The sequence below is a fragment of the Cricetulus griseus genome (genome assembly GCF_003668045.3).
Source record: "Cricetulus griseus strain 17A/GY chromosome 1 unlocalized genomic scaffold, alternate assembly CriGri-PICRH-1.0 chr1_1, whole genome shotgun sequence".
NCBI classification, from domain to species: Eukaryota; Metazoa; Chordata; class Mammalia; order Rodentia; family Cricetidae; genus Cricetulus; species Cricetulus griseus.
The window spans coordinates 188849356-188866551 of record NW_023276807.1 but is presented as its reverse complement, the minus strand read 5'-3'; the positions used below and the strand labels follow the sequence as shown (position 1 = coordinate 188866551).

The window sequence follows — 17196 nt, the reverse complement described above, 5'->3', positions numbered from 1 at the left end:
TTGTGATTCTTTGCACTGAAAATGACTATAGTGGAGAATAATTTTTATGAGGCCAGCAAGATGGCTTAGTGTGTAAAGGCATTTGTACAAGTCTGGTCAACTTAGTTCGATCCCTAGAACCCATGTAAAGGTAGAAGAGAGAACCAACTGTACGAAGTGTCCTCTGCCTCCATATGCTCACCCATATGCTCACATCACACATACACATGATTAATAATTTACATATTACTCTTTTGAGTAGAAATTGAGTATCCCTAGCCCAAATCCCACATGTTACTCAAAAAAACTTCATATTTTCTCTGTATTTCAGGATAGCTCAGTGGGTAAAAACTGCTTATCACACAAGTATGGGGACCTGAGTTCAATCCCTAGAACCCACACAAAATGGAAGGAGACAACTGACTTCTCAAAGTTGTGCTCTGATTCCACACACACACTGTGGCTTGCACACCCATAGGAACATACGGTTTCAAAAACAAAGTTTCAGCCAGGCAGTGGGGGCCTTGATCCTGGCTCTTGAGAGGCAGAGGCAGGGGTGTTAGTGTTCAGGCATCTGTACTGGCCTGCCCTTGGGGTCAGGCAGGATACATGCATCCTCAACTGCAGCCACTAAGAGCACCTCCTGTGTACATTCACTACATTCCCTTTTAAAAGGTGGGCCTTGCCCACCTGGCATCCCCCCTCCCCTTCTGCTATTCTTGTCCCCAGGGTGTAGGGGAAGCTGTAGCCACGCCTTCTTAGGGGCTGGCTTTTCTACCATGGTAGCTGGGTACACTAATGGTGTACGAGTAACAACCTTAGAAGAATAGTCACGATACCTGGGTGGAGTAGGTGCCTGGGATTGGAGTGATTCTGCTTCTGAGGCATCCCACTTCTGACACCAGATATAGTAAGAAATTACCAATACAGAGTCAGGTAGAAATATAAGGGTATTTAATAGGGAAAAGCCTTACTTACAGAGCGAACCAGCCAGCCGGTGGTAGTCTGTACAGCAAGAAGCAAAGAGAAACCGAAACCAAAAACGCAGTCCCCCTACTCACTCTGACCACGCCCTCACAAGCCCTCAGGTACTCTTGTAGCCAGCCCCTAAGAAGGCGTGGCTACAGCTTCCCCTACACCAGGGTCTGGTCTCTGCCCCCTTCTCTGCACCTTCTCTCTCCTCTCCCAATAAATCTCCCATGAGAGCCCTGTCATATGGTGTGACTTCTTCCAGCAGTTTTTAAATAAATTATAACAAGGGGCATCTCTGAGTTCAAGGCCGCTTGGTCTTCAGAGTGAGTTCCCAGACAGCCAGGGCTACACAGAGAAACCCTGTCCTGACAAACCAAAATACAAAACAAACTTTCAGATTTTTAATTAGGAGTACTCTTAAAGCACATGAAAATATTCTAAAATCAGGAACACTGGTCTCAATCTTTTCAGAAAAGGATTATAATCTGGCCACCAGGTGGTGGTGGCACATGCCTTTAATCCCAGCTCGGAAGGCAAAGGCAGGTGGATCTCTGTAAGTTCGAGACCATCCTGGTCTACAAGAGTGAGTTCCAGGACAGCCTCCAAAGCCACAGAGAAACCCTATTCAAAAAACCAAAAAAATAAATAAAAAATAATTGAAAGGGGAAAATTTCAGTGTCTTACTAGAAAACATAGTGAGATGATAGGTGCATAATTTGCCTTAACCATTCCATATTGTATACAAATATCAGAGTGTGTCCTCTAATACATGTATTTTAAAGGTAAATACTTACAATATTAATATCTGACCAAGCACTTATAACTAGAACATGTGAAGAATTCTTACAACTCAGTGAAAAGGGACAATGTACTTTTTTAAAAGGCAAAGTCTATTAGTAGAAATTTCTCCTGAAGATCCACAAATAGCCAATAAACATATAAAAAGACAGTCATCAAGGGAATGCAAATTAAAATAATGATGAGATGCCATTATTCACCCACACAACTGGAAAAAATAAAGACTGACCAACAATACCAAATATAAAAAGAATATAGCCATTCCAACTTTCATACATTAGAGTTGGATATTAAAGCAGTACAACCACTTTGGAAAATCACTTGCCAGTTTCTTATAAAGGTCCATGTCCCATATAACCAAGCAGTTTTATCCCTTGGTTATTCAATAGAAGAGAACACAACAAAGTATAACAAGGAAACAACAAAAGGATAGTTCACATGTTTGTGAACATGTAAGTAGATAACCATGGTATGTCTTAAAAATGGAATAAATGTTGGCAGCCAAAAGGAATAAGCCACTGATGCGTGGTGCAGCAACATGATGCTCACACTTGAAGATGCTGATCAGAAGATACCAAATATGTGTGTGTGTGTGTGTGTGTGTGTGTGTGTGTGTGTGTGTGTGTGTGTTGTCACTATAGAAAAAGGTAATTCTATAGTGACAACAGATAAGTTAACAGTTGCCTTTGGGGTGGTAGGCATGGGACTAAATGCAATAGAATATTTGAAAACCCAGCCAATATAAATAGAAAGCAAGTGAGTAAAAGTATGGTAGGCAAGCCTGAAGCCCTAGTTAAATCCATCGTTATACATACACTTGTGAAGGTCCAAGGTTGACATCACTTGTCTTCCTCAATTGCTGTCTATTTTTTGAGACAGGGTCTCTCACTAAACCTGGAGCTGATTGATTGGGCTAGGCTGTCTGGGCAGTGATCTCTAGGGATCTGTCTGTCTCCTCTACTCCCCTAAACTGGGCTTATAGACACATGCTGCACAGCAGGCTTCTGCATGGGACATCTGAACTTGGGTCTTCATCCTTGCACAGCAAGTGCTTTACAGACTGAGCTGTCCATGTCCCCTGATGCCCTATGAAGGTTTAAAGAAAGCTCAGGTCATAACAAGGAGTGCAATGGAATAGCTTAAAGGGACCCACATGGAATTTCTGGAATAGAAAATAAATTTTCCAGAAAATTTAGTGGACCAGCTTAACAGAGAATTAGACTGCACACAAGGATGCTGAATGTGAAAACATAGCAATAGGACATTATAAATTGAAGCACAGAAAGGACAGACTAAGAGAGAAACGAACAAAGCTATGACAAATATGTTAATATAAAAATTCAAAAACCTGGTTTGTAATTGGAATTCCAGAAGGGATGAAAGAGGAAAGAGCAGAAAAAAAAATTAGAAAAAAATGAAAAATGGCTGTGTATTTTCCAGAGTTGATGGAAGCTATAAAGTCACAGATCCAACTACAGGCAGAAGAAACAAAATCACACTGCCACAGTGAAATCAGATTGTTGAAGAATAGAGATAGCCGGGCGTTGGTGGCACACGCCTTTAATCCCAGCACTCGGGAGGCAGAGGCAGAGGCAGGCGGATCTCTGTGAGTTCGAGACCAGCCTGGTCTACAAGAGCTAGTTCCAGGACAGCCTCCAAAGCCACAGAGAAACCCTGTCTCGAAAAACAAAAAAAAAAAAAAAAAAGAATAGTGATAGAGAAAAAGACGTTATATGCAGAGAAATAAACATAAGAACTAATGTGGGCGGTTGGTGGCACATGCCTTTAATCCCAGCACTCAGGAGGCAGAGGCAGGTGGATTTGAGGCCAGTCTGGTCTAGAGTGAGTTCCACAGAGAAACCCTGTCTTGGAGGAAGAAAAAAAAAAACTAAGGCATAGTAAAAACCTGTCAATCTGGGATTCTGTGTCTAGTGAAAAAAATGTTGCTCATGAATTATAGCTTCTGGAGAGAGAGCTCAGCAGTTAAGAGCACTTTCTGCTCCTCCAGAGGACTGGAGTTCAGTTCCCAGCACCCACATCAGGCAACTAACCTGTAACTCCAGCTCCAGGGGATCCAACACCCTCTTCTGGCCTCTTGAGGTACACACACACACACACACACACACACACACACACACACACCGTAAATAAAAATAAATCTTTTTAAAAAGTACATCTTTAATAAAAAATGGATAAAGGAACTTTGGTCCCTCTACCCAAAGCAAGTAATTCATCATGATTCCTTCCATCTTGGCTCCTGAACCTCTTTATCAGTTAAGGTTTTTAGTTACAGTCTCAAAGTTCAGTGTGATGTTAGCAGGTTATATACATTAGGAAGGAATTGACCCCCCTCCCTCCTCCTTTTTTCCTCCCTTCCTTCATTGCTTCCTTTAAGGGCCTGGCTTCCAACCTACAGAAGCTGACCTTGTGACCTCAGCCTCCCAAATGCTATGATTATAGGCCATGTACCACAATGTCCAACTCTTGTTTCTTTCTTAACATTAAATGCTATGCCTACCACAGTAGCGTAAAAACGGTATAGTTTTAGACTCCTCCAAGCCACATAGGAATCACATGCTCCTGGTGCCTCCTGCTTACTGTCCTTTCTCCATCCTCCCTTATCATTCTGTGGAGTACTGTAAGTGACAGGTCTTAAGCACCTCTTGAAAATGTTATGGTACTAAAAGCTATGTGTATGGATTTTTGGAGTGGGTATCCAGGGATGATACAGCCTCACAAAAGATACTAAATAATAAATGCTTATTGTAAGTCACTGGGTTTCAGAGTAACCTAACAGTGACACATGATAGAGAAAAACTGATACGGAGAAGTTGAGAAACTTGATTGCTGCTCTCCAAAAGCCTGCAGTCTGATTAGGAAAACAGATTACTTGAACAAGTAGCTCACTGTCCAGATTTGTGTGCTGAATGGGCAGAGGTCAGTTCCTGTGTGTCTTCCTGTAGGTAGGGGGAAGGTGAGAACAAAGATAGAATGTAGACTAAGAGAGAGTAGGACTGCCACAGTCCTACGGGTGGGTTGTAGCATTGCAAACCCTCCTGTGCTCTGGAAGATGGGTTTACCAGCCAACATCTAAGCCAACATAGGTACTACCTACTTCGGTCTTCTGAGTCACAGAAGCAATTTGTCTGTCTTAGGTTTGCCTTGTTCTTAGCAAGCCTCCTTGGCTGCTCTCTGCTTATACTTTTAACTGGTAAGAAATCTGTGTTTCTACAATCCATGCTGGATTTCAGACTATTTTTGTTTTATGGTGAGTGTCTGAATTACATGTTGGAGTCAAACATGGGCCAATGTTTGAAAAGAAATCTATTCCCTATGCGGTGACTTTTTACACATTTATAATCTCAGTTGTGGCTTTGTTTCTGCTTCTTCTATGTAAAGAGGCATTTGATGGGTTCCTTTCTCACTGAGAGGGAGCACCAGAAGCCCTCTTGAAACTCCTAGTTTATATACAGTGCAGAGCCCAGCTTTGTCCCCCTCTACCATAAGACAGATGCCTTAGTAGGTCTTTGTTCAACCACCCTGCTGTCCTTTAGAATGTGATTGCACATAGTCACCATTCTCCTGATGCTCTGTGTGTGTGTGTGTGTGTGTGTGTGTTTACACACGTACACATGTACATGTACATGTACATGTATGCATGCAATCATGTAAAAGCCAGAGATTGACCTTGGGTGCCTTCCTCAGTCACTCTCCATGTCACCTTTTGAGGTAAAGTCTGTCACTCAAATTGGAGGTCATCGATTCAGCTTGGCTGTCTGGGAGCCAGTGAACTTCAAAGATCTACCTGTCTCTACAGAGCTGAAGTTACAGCCACACATAAATGTGCCAGAATTTTAATTGAGTACTGATGACCCAAAATCAAGTCCCCACTCTAACACAGTAGGCACTTAGTGACTTAAGCCATGTCCCAACCCCTTCTGACTCTTTTTTTTAAAGGTTTATTTTATATGTGTGAGCGTTTTGCCTGCATGTATGTCTGTGTACCACATGCCACTGAGGTCAGAAGAAAACAGTGAATCCCTGGGAACTGGGGTTATGGGTGGTTGTGAGCAATGATGTAAATGCTGAAAACGAAACCCTGGCTCTCTGCAATAGCAACAAGTGTTCTTAACTGCTGAGCTACCTCTCCAGCCCTGCCTGATCTGATTCTTGATAGTGTCTTTTAACTCTGTTTTCCTTGGCTCTGTCCTTGCCCTTGCCACATTTGGATCCTGTTCATAGCATCAGGTGTGGTAGAGCCTAGCCAAGTATCCTACAGGTAATGTGGCTGAAGAGCAAGTCCAAAGGTCAATGCTGGCCAGTACTGCTGCCTGGTTGTAAAGTCCAGGAACAAATTGGAGAGACCTATACCTCCTTTTTCTTCTAGGACTTTGTAGATTGTGTACAACCAGAGCATACTGGTTCTCTGGAATTGGCATATCTCCATTCTAGACTTTAAGGAAGGTTGGAGCCAAAAGCCAAGAGAAGACATAGTTTTGAATCAGACTGAAAAACATCATCAGGCAAGCCCCTCTCCGGGCCTCTATATGCTGAAGTGACTTCCCCCTCACTCCATGTAGCTGGAGTTTGTAGCCCTCAAGGCAGACCTCCCTCCCTTAGTTATTGGTGCCATTCCACTTAGTGTCTCTCATGATCATTGTCTACAGAGGGAGTTTCCCAATATGAGGGATCCAAGCATGACCAGATGAGCCCTCATAGGTCAGCAGTCCTTCATGACTGCAACTCTGCATTCCTCCACAACCTCTCTAACAGGGCCTTTGTTCATTGCAGAATTTCTCCATGCTGGCATACTTCTCACATATCACTTCTGCTCTCAGCATCCACCTGTTCTTCCTCAGTGAAGAAAGGGTGAAGTAGATGAGACCCTGGGACCTGCAGCATCAGACCACTCTTGATAAGATTCCCACTGATGGCCAAAGAAGGCTGTGTCTACAGCTCACTAGGGGCTTATCTCTTCGTTGTAGTCCTCAACATTCTTGGGGTGTGTTTAGTGTGAAGTTAAGAGTGCCTTGGCTGCTCTCTGCTATCTTATGTCTTGCCGCTGGATTCCCAAGACTTCTTTCCTGTACTCACCTCACTGGGCTGAGGATCTTGGTGGAAATGTCTTAAATGTAATTGTGTCCCTCCGGTGTCGGCTGATCTTCTTTTAGTTGTTCTTATAAGTCTACCTATTAATTTGCTTCCATGAGTAAAATTGTAAAGAATGCCTTGGTGGTCCTAGAGGTAGAGGAGTTGGGGCAGGCAGTTGAAGGGATTATATGGGTAAATAAATAGATAGTACTGTCACTAGGCCAAAGTAGCATCTCTCATTTGCACAGCAGAGGGTGTTCCTCTGAAAGACTGATCATTGCCATGTTGTTAGCAGTCTCACTAGTTCCTATTTGGGGGTGGGGTGGGGGTGGGATGGGGGTAGGGTAGTGAAACAGGATTTCTCTGTGTAACAAACAGTCATGGCTCAACTGGAACTCACTTGGTAGACCAGGCTGGCTTCGAACTCACTGAGATCTGCCTGCTTCTGCCTCCCAAGTGCTGAGATTAAAGGCATGTGCTCCTTTTTTGTTTTTATAGTGTTCATTTTTATTGGTTTGTTTTGAGGCAGAGTCTCTTGTAGTACAGCCTAGGATGACCTTGAACTTGTACTCCTGCCCCTACCTCTTGAGTGCTGGATTTATGTGTATGCACCACCATACTCAGTGCTGTCGGGGGTGGAGGTGGCAGAAGCCAGGGCTTTGAGCATGCTATGCAAGCATTCTACCAAAGCCTCAAAAATGAAAGGTATAGCAGTTTGGCCTGAACCTTCGATCTTTATTTAGCATTTGCCTACAAGTGTATATATACCACAATGACTAACTTCTTTTTAATTTTTTTTTTTTTTGTGGTGCTAGGTATTGACCGTGGCCTTGTGTATCCACACAAATGTTCTGACATTAAGCTATAGCCCAGTGCCACTTTTTATTTTCTCAGAACTGTTTTTCCCCCTAGTACACTCAAAGGGTAGTGTCTCCCTGCCTCTCATCTGTTGAGAAAGTAATGCTGCCTTCTGAAACTCTGCAGAGTTCCTCACTTAGACACACCTCTAACTGCTTATGTAGCTTCAAAACAAGCCAGTTCCCGTCAGCTTGTTCTTGGAAAAAGCGGTGTCATGTTTCTGTGTAATGTTATCAGGATAGAAATGCATTTGGGTGGCTCTCAGGACAGTTAGGAGGGCAAATACTTGTCATTCAACAGGAGGACTCCTAGATGTGGTCCAGCCTGAGCTTGCTAATGAGCCCTAGCATCACACTGCCTGAATTGGGGCCCTAGCTTCTCATGACTGCCGTACCTTTTTGCATAATGGTAGTGTTCCAGTGCTGTGTGGCTTCATCAGATAACTTTATCCCTCTGAGATTGTTTCTTGTCTTCAAGATGGGGGTGCTGATCACCAGTCATGATAGGCTCTTACAGAAACTGTGCTGGATGAGGTACTTGGAATGGTAGTGCTGAGTAAGCATTCATGTTAGAATGCTGAGGGGAGAAAACCAATCCCACAACTGTCAGATTAAACCACATTTAGAACTAGCCAGCGTCTGCCTCTCCCAAAGTCAGGCTTTCAGAGAGTAGCCCCTTCACTGACTTTTGAGGTCCCTTTTATGGGGAAGGGTTAGGGTTGATTGAAAACAGCTGCCAGATTAACTGGCTGTTAGCACCTGGACAAAAGAGTAGGAGACTCAGGGCTTAAGGCTGCCTGTGGGGTAGATAAGTGCAAGAATACATCACATGAAAGGGCAGTCTTCAAGGTATCTGGAAAGACACATTTTTGTAAGGCAGAGGGGTAGTCATATCACATCTTCAGCAGTTTAGTAAGGCAAAGGGTTGGGTCACAAATTCAATGCAGGTTGAAAAACATGGTTTTGCAAGACACATTAGGCTTAGGAAATAGAAACTTATTCTAGGAAGGTAATAATAATAATAATAATATATAACAGAGTGGCTCCTGTTTTGGTTTCACAGTTAGCCCAGTGCAGCCCACTTTGGCAACTGCTTTCCATAACACAAGATCACTAGGGGCTCATCTCATCACTGTAGCACATGATCCTGAGGAGTTAGGCCATTTCCACTGTGTCATCGCTCAGTGGAACTAGGAGAATGTACTCCTCTTAGTCCAAGACTCCATGTACATGTGGAACTGGAGACTGAGTTGCAGGTCAGAGACTGGGCTAGCACTAGACCCAGGTGTCCTACTTCCCAGGCAAGCCCCACCTACTGCTCTTGCTGTTTCTGTGCCCTCACTACAGTGCACATTTATTTATGCTCATTGGTGTGTCCCCCTGTTTGTTCTACACTATAGCACGGGCACCAGAACTGTAAGCCAACTTTCCTAACTGACATTGTGCCCTTGGCCACAACAGCCCAATAGTAGAGCTTGGAGAAGCAGCCAGTGGGAAGGTGGCTGAAACCCACATTTACGGTGAAGGGATGTTGCATACTCTTGGGAAACATGAGCTTTTCCTCTGTCCCACTCCCACTGGCAGAGCAGATGTAGAGTTGCATAAGAGCCTGAACTATGATATGCAGAAAAGCCACAAGCAGAGCTATTAGAGGAACCAGTTTGACCTCTTGTCTGTATCTGTGAACTTTTTTTTTTTTTGTATCTGCTCCATCACATAGCCTGTCTACAGCCATACCACCCTGAACTCGCCTGAACTTTTAATAGTCAAATCCCCTCACTTCTAACCTACACTAAGATTTGAGTTGACTTCTACAATATATCATAAAAATTTTTGATTAATTCTTACATAGATACCCTCTTCACCTTCCAGACTAAATGGCCTCCTGGAATTGTTTTGCCATCTAGATTTACCTTTTTAGTTTTTTGGGGTTTTTTTTGTTTGTTTGTTTTTTGTTTTTTTGGTTGTTGTTGTTTGGTTTTTCGAGACAGGGTTTCTCTGTGGCTTTGGAGGCTGTCCTGGAACTAGCTCTTGTAGACCGGGCTGGTCTCGAACTCACAGAGGTACGCCTGCCTCTGCTTCCTGAATGCTGGGATTAAAGGCGTTCACCATCAACGTCCGGCTTAGATTTTTGAAAACATTCAAGTTTGGGAGCATGTGGAGGCCAGAGGACAACTTTGTAGTCAGTTCTTTCCTTCTGTGTTTTCATAGGTTCTGCGGATTGAATTCAGGTAACCAGGCTTGTACAGGAAATAACCTTTACCTGCTGAGCCGTCTTGCCAGTCCTAGATTTACCTTCTTTGGGTGCTCATTTCTTAGATGCTCTTCTTGACTTTTGCAATCCAGATTACATGGAGGTCTGAGTTTCATAAGCTTTTACTTTGCACCTAGAGACCAGACTCATTCATGATACTTATTGCAGGCCCATAAATGTTGGCAATGCCCTGGTCCCAACTTTCTGTTCAACTGCAGATGGACCTACTTCCTCTTTAGTTTGGCTCCACTGAGGATAGGCAGCTGCACCTATCCTATGGCTGAGCTGCACCCCTAGCCCTGTCTTACTTTCTAAGCAGCTTTATTGAATTGCACTGTATGTACCACCAAATACACCCATTTAAAGTTTATGGTCTCCACATTTTTAACAATTGTGCTCCATTGCATGGATGAATTTTATTAGGGTTCTCTAGAGGAACAGAACTTACAGAAGTAAGTGTGTGTGTTTAGAATAGCTTACAGGCCGCCAGGCAGTGGTGGCACACACCTTTAATCCAATACTCAGGAGGCAGAGGCAGGCAGATCACTGTGAGTTCGAAGCCAGCCTGATCTACAGAACAAGTTCCAGAACAGGCTCCAAAGTTACACAGAGAAACCCCGTCTCAAAAAACAAGCAAACAAAAACAATAGCTTACAGGCTATGGTCCAACTAGTCCAACAATGACTGTTTATCAACAGAAGGTCCAATAGTTGTTCAGACCAGGAGGCTGGATGTCTCAGCTGGTCTTCAGTATACACCAGAATCCTAAAGAAAGAGGCTCTAATACCAGTGACGGAATGGATTTGCCAGTGAGATCGAGAGCAAGCAGGGGAAGAGCAAGCAAGCTTCCTCCCTCCAAGTGCTGGGTGGGGCCAAATGAATGTGAATTTTCCCACCTTAGAAGATCTGGATTCAAAGTGGATCTTCCCACTTTACATGATTTAATTTAGAAAAACAACAACAAAAAAAAACCTCACAAGTGTGCCCTTGGATTTTAGTTAATTACAGATGTAGTCAGCTGATGACAACCAAGAATAGACATTTACAAGTCCACCCTTGTCAACTTGACACACAATCATATCTCTTTATATCATGCTTAATTTCAAAGTGAAAACAGTAACCAGATCATAATTACATCTAGCATGATATAACTATGCCATGTACAATTGCAAATGTATTATGTACTTAGCCAGGTCTTTAATTATGTCTAACATGATATAACTATCCCTCATACAACCACAAACACATTATAAATTTACAATAAGTGGCAGTGTCCCTTGAGGGACATTCTTCTAGTATCTCAACTTAAATATGATAATCACAAATTTAATTGATGTTACATTACATGCTATAAAAATTGAGGAAAGGAAACACAATTTATCTTTACAAACTCATTCTTAGCAAAATATGACAAAAACAGTCAGGTTAGTTATAATCCATGTTTCTGCAACTGGTCTCGTGGCCTTATCTGGTATTTATAACTACCTTCCTCTCCTACCCATTCAGTATTTCCTCCATCCTCAGCAAGAACCTCAGCAGGTCTTGGCTCTTTTCCTGGATGAGTGACCCGCACCTTCATTCCTGAAGGGTCTGTGCCCTTTGTCATCCTGCCTGGATTAGGCTGTTATAGTTTCCCATTGACTTTAATCACTGGACATGGTAGCTCCAAGAGATGCCCTACAGGATCTGCACTCCAAACAACCCTTCTTACCACCATGGTGGAGAGGCAATCCAGTTTCCCCGTGGTAATCTGGATCAATCACCCCTCCTAACGATGTTGTTCCTTTCTTAGCTTGTTGGCTTTACTTAAAGGCTTCAGAAGCTCAAAGTGGCCAGGGGGAAGTCTGAGCTTCCAGTTCAGTAGGATGCTTTTTGTAGCTTTTGGGAGGATCACTCTCTGTTCTGGAACCAAAACTTACAGGCCAGCAGAACTTACAGTCACAGGAACAGGAAACAAAAATTTTCTTAGTGGGTCACTAGGGTCCACTAGTGAGTGGAACTATCCCCTTTCCCACCCTTGATTCCTGGACCTGTGGATTCTGAGTATTTGGGGGGGAGGGGTTCTCATTATTGGATGCTGAGTCAAAGGCATATACTGCCTTCTGGAGAACCCTGCCCCAGCCCTCCAGACTGCTGTCACCTAATTGGTACTGTAACTGTGTCTTTAAAAGGCCATTCCATCTTGTTATCAGGCCAATTGTTTCAAGGTTGTGGAGGACATGGTAAGAGTAGTAGATTCCATGATCATGGGCCCACTGCCACACTTCTCTGGCTGTAAAGTGAGTTCCTTTGTCAGAAGCAATACTGTATGGAATACCACAACTGTGGATCAGGCATTCTGTAATTCCATGGGTGGTAGTTTTGGCAGAAGCATAACATGCAGGAAAGACAAATCCATAACCAGAATAAGAATCTACTCCAGTAAGGACAAAGTTTTGTCCTTTCCATAGAGGAAGTGGTACAATGTTGTCAACCTGCCACCAGGTTGCTGGTTGGTCCCCTATCCCGAGGAATGGTGCCTTATGTAAGGGCTCAATGTTGGCAGATCTGGCACTCAGCAGCAGTTGTAGCCAGGTCAGCCTTGGTGAGTAGACGTTGTTGAGCCCATACATAACCCCCATCTCTGCCAACATGGCCACTTTGACCAGTGGGCAGTGACAGGGATGGCTGGGGAAAGAGGCAGACTGTCTGTAGAACAAGTCATCCCATCTACTTGATTTCTGAACTGCTCAGCTGAAGTCACCTTTAGATGAGCATTTACATGGGATATAAGTATCTTCATATCCTTCACCCATTTGGAGAGATCTGTCTATATACTTCTTCCCCAGATGTCTTTCTGTAATTCACTCAACCTTATAATGAGACTTCAGTTTGATTTTCCTCAACTCAAGCTTTGTGGCTGCTGGAGAGAAGATTCTTTTCCAGGACACATTTAGATTTTTTGTGCATATCTGAAGCTGATCAATCTTATCATGGAGCTCATTCTTTTCCTTTTGTCAGTTTATCCAGAGATACTAGGAGCAGCCAATCAATATTATCATTCTTTTAGATTTTCCACAAATTGTCAAAGCGTTCATATACAGAGTCACCAAATCCATTGCCTCTCACAATTGGTGAATCATGATAATCAAATGTATTTGTCTCCTTAAATTTGTAAGATTTTAATACTCCCTGAGCCTCCAGGAGAAGCTTCAGCAACTACAGATGTTAGCAAATTGGAAAGCCTATTCCAGATACTTTAAAAATTTATCCTTATACTTCTGATGCTCTAGAACCCCTCCTGGTACAAAAATCTGTGTTAATCATGGCTCTCTAGAGGAACAGAACTTGTAGAATGAGAGGGGGGAGGGAGGGGGAGAGAGAGAGAGAGAATATTTATTAGAATGGTTTACAGGCTGTGGTCCAACTAGTCCAACAATGGCAGTCTCCCAACAAGAAGGTCTAAGAATCCAGTAGTTGTTCATTCCATGAGGCGGGGTGTCTTATTTGGTCTTCCGTATACACCAGAATGCTGAAGAAGTAAGCTCTAATGCCAGTAAATGGATGGACTTGCTAGTGAGGTGAGAGCAAGCAGGCAAAGAATGACGCTTCCTTCTTTCATGCCCTTTATATAGGCTGCCAGCAGATGTAGACCAAATTAAAGATGGATCTTTCTGTCTCAAAAAAACTGTATTAAAGGGGACTTTCCCACCTCAAAGGTATGGATTAGAAATGGGTCTGCCAACTCAGGTGATTTAACTAAGAAAAAAAAAAATCCCTCACAGGTATGCCCAGCTACTTGGGTTTTAATTAATTCCAGATGTAACCAAGTTGACAACCAAGAATAGTCATCATAAGTCCACCCCTTGTCAACTTGACACACAATCACATCTCCTTATGTCATGCTTTATTTCCAAATTAAAACAATAACCAGTAAGTATTTACGGAGTACCTGTATGTTGATAGAACACATACATGAAGCCTTCATCCACTATGAGATATGGTTAACTGGGAGACAGTCTTTCTACAACAGCCTATTTCTGCTTGGATTCTCATCAGTATTTTGAGAAGAGTTATATGACATTTCACCCGTCTTAGGATGTATTCACAGGTCTCCAGCTCCTGGTTCTCATACCAGACTGCATCCTGAAGACCTCATCCTACCACCTTCCATACTAGGTCCCAAAGCCTCATCCAAGACACATCTACCTGTAGCATTTTTGGTTCAAGAACGTTCAGGCCAGTGAGACCTCCCTGACTACCAGGGAAGTGCCTTCTTTGGACTGAGTTTTTCTGGGTACTGGGATTATAAACCTGCCTCCCCACTTTTATTATTTTTTTCACCAGAAATACCTGTTCTTAATTCTTACCACATCTATTAATTTTTGTTAATTTTGATGAAAATGACTAGTTTGCATTTTCAAAGTCAGCATCATCAAAGCTGCTTATTTTGTGTGTTTATCAGCTGTTGCTGTTTCTTTACCCCAGAGTCCATGTGAAGTGCTGTGCAATGACTTGGCTCATTGACATGAGCAGGTAGCACTGCTGCCCTCCTCCTGGTGAAGCTGCAGCTTCTGGGACTTCATAAAAGTAAGCTTATTTAGTAGTTCAACTTTTCTGAGGATCATCATTTATCTCTTAGCCCTTAACTGAGCAAGAGGTCTAAACCTGGCTACCTACCTTAGAGTCTTATCTGATTCAGAGAAAGTTAAGTCCTTACCAAAAACTACTTGTGAGCACTTGAAGTTAAAAACCTAGTTGTCTGCTTCTGGCTTCTAAAACCAGATACCATGATCAACCTTGTGGACCAGTTCCTTTTGCCTTGCCCTGAGGAGTAATTGTCCTCTGGCATTCTTGCTGGCAGCTTCCCTGTTTAAGTCCAAAGCAATTTGAGTCTCTACAGCTAAATTGAAAGAACCTGTCATGAAAATTCATGGAACTTACTGAAATGAAAATAAATACCCAGACAATCTCAAGAAATGGAGCTTGAGTGGCAATCTAAATAAATTCTCTTGTTCAACATATGTTACTCAGCTACCTGATATGAGCCAGGCTCCATCTAAGTGCCACTGGTGAATATGGCTGATGTGAGCAGAAGCTTCTGACCCCACAGAGCTGAATTGCTATTGAAAATAAGACAAAGCCTGGAAAACATGTGAGAAGCCAGACCTACTGGCTTAAGCCAGAAATCCCAAGTACTCATGAGGCTGAGATAGGAAGATCATGATTTCAAGGTCTGCCTGGGCAACAAATCAAGTTGTAGGCCGACTTGAAACTTAGTTAGACTTTGTCTTAATGTCAAAATATTAAAAAAATAGAAAATAAAAATAAATACAAGGCTGCAGAGGTAGTTCAGTGGCAGGATGCTTGTCTGGCATGCATGTGACCCTGGGCTCAGCCTCCAGTACCAAAAGAAACAAGAAAGAAGAAACATGCTAATTTCTGAGTACAGCAGATAGGATAGAACAGGAGGTTGATGAATGGGCAGGGTGCACACCTGTAGATGTGGGTGTCTGCAGAGGCTTCTGAGGAGATGACCAACCAGTACAGGACAAGGAGACGACAGTCACTTGTTGATCTGGAGCAGAGTGCTGCTGACAGGAAAACGGAATGTGGGTGTTTGGTGCAAGAAGAGGCCTGTGGCTGGAGCAGGTGAAGTCAGATCAGAAGAGTGAACAAGATCCTGCCATGTGAGGCCTTGGCTAGAGAAGGAGCCTGCCCTTCCCCTACATATTAGGGAGAGGCAAGGGACGGCTTTGTGTGTTTATAATTGTAAAGGAATTATTTACTAAAGTAAAATGAATACATCTTAAGTGTGAGATTCAATGAATTTATGTGTCATCGTATTTTAAGTAGAAAAGAGATCGCATAATCTATATTTTAGGGAAGCCAGTGAGGGCCAGATCAAAGAGTGGGTGGATAAATGGACAGATGTGTGGATGGAAAGATGGATAGGTGGATGGATACGTGAGTTAGATGAATAAACAATAAACAATCTTGTTATATAACATAGTATGGCTCTGAGGAGGCTGTTTACTTATTTAATCTTTTGAAAAGAGTGATTGAAGATGGCATCTGATATTGTCTCATTGCCATCTCTGTCCCAGAAATAGGCCAAGTGGGGGCCAAGAGAAATGAGTTTGACTCTGACAGCTATGTCAGTTGACTTCAGCTTGGACCTTCAGGTCCCCCAGAGGTGCTTGTTGATTGTGGTTAGCAGATGTGGCCTAGATTTTTCTGCCCTGCCAACAGGCCTGGCCGATTCATCCTTCTCTTTGCTGAGGATGACTCATGTTCTGGACAGACATGTGATGTTTGTTCCTGTGGTGTCGTTCTCAAGGGTTATTGAAAAGATCCCTCTTGGAAGGTCCCTCTGCATCTCTGTTTTCTAGTCCCTGTGATTGATATGTCACTGTCCTTTACAACAGGAGGGAGCAGCAGTTAATTGACTTGCTTCCCAGTGTAATCATGGAGAAGGTAGGCTGATTAGAGATTAGGGAGCTGTGCTTCAGCCTATTATAATGATCAACTAGATTTCAGGGAAAACTCACATATATGCTGCTTACAACAGATCCACCTGAAGCATAAAGTTGAAAGAAAAGAGATTGAAAAGGTATTTCATAAAAATGCTATCAGAAAAAGAAAAAAATCAGGACTGGCCATGGTGTATACACTTGTAATCGCAACAATTGGGAGGCTGAAATGGAGGATCTCCAGTTCAAGGCTAGCCTAGGCTCTCCAGCAAGATCCTGTCTCAAAAATGGAAACACATACCTTGAATTTTATATATTTCCTGTTTATGTACATTTCCTAAAAGGTGTATTTTAATTCAAAAGTGAATAAGATTGGAGGAGATAGACATTTTAGTCAAGTCAGACCCTCTACATTGGTGTGTGTACTCACCACAAGTGTGGGCACGGGCTGGTGGAGGAGCAGGGAGGCCTGTCAGAGAACACTCTCAGCACAGGAGTGCAAATCACGAAGGCCTGTACCAGTTAGTAGATATGAACAAAGGGATGTGCCCAGAAGATCCATCAGTGGCTGGTGTGGAGACTGCCACGTCCTCAGCATGGATGTCTAAGAGAATAGCTTCCCAAGGGTTGAGAAAGAACGAGTCAAAGAAGCATTCAGGCCATTGGAAGGGTAGAATGACTAGGGACCACAGTTGGGGAGGCCTAGGCTCCTAAACCTGCAGCCAAGCATATATACTTCTGAAGCCAATGTAGGATGCAGCCTATGACTGGGAAGGTGAATCCAGAGAAGAAG

At 43.0% G+C, this 17196-nt stretch overlaps 1 protein-coding gene across 3 annotated transcripts in view; it reads left to right on the top strand.

Moving 5' to 3' along the window:
- The window catches only part of LOC100753269 (store-operated calcium entry regulator STIMATE), a 46537-nt gene that overhangs the window by 12319 nt on the left and 17022 nt on the right, over positions 1–17196 (top strand). The window contains exon 1 of one of the 3 annotated variants that reach the window (XM_035453410.1): positions 14431–14520. The exons of the other annotated variants lie outside the window; for them this stretch is intronic. The gene's annotated coding sequence lies outside the window, so the exon portion shown is untranslated. Of the gene's footprint in view, positions 1–14430; positions 14521–17196 lie in introns of those variants that run through there. 3 annotated transcript variants of the gene reach the window in all.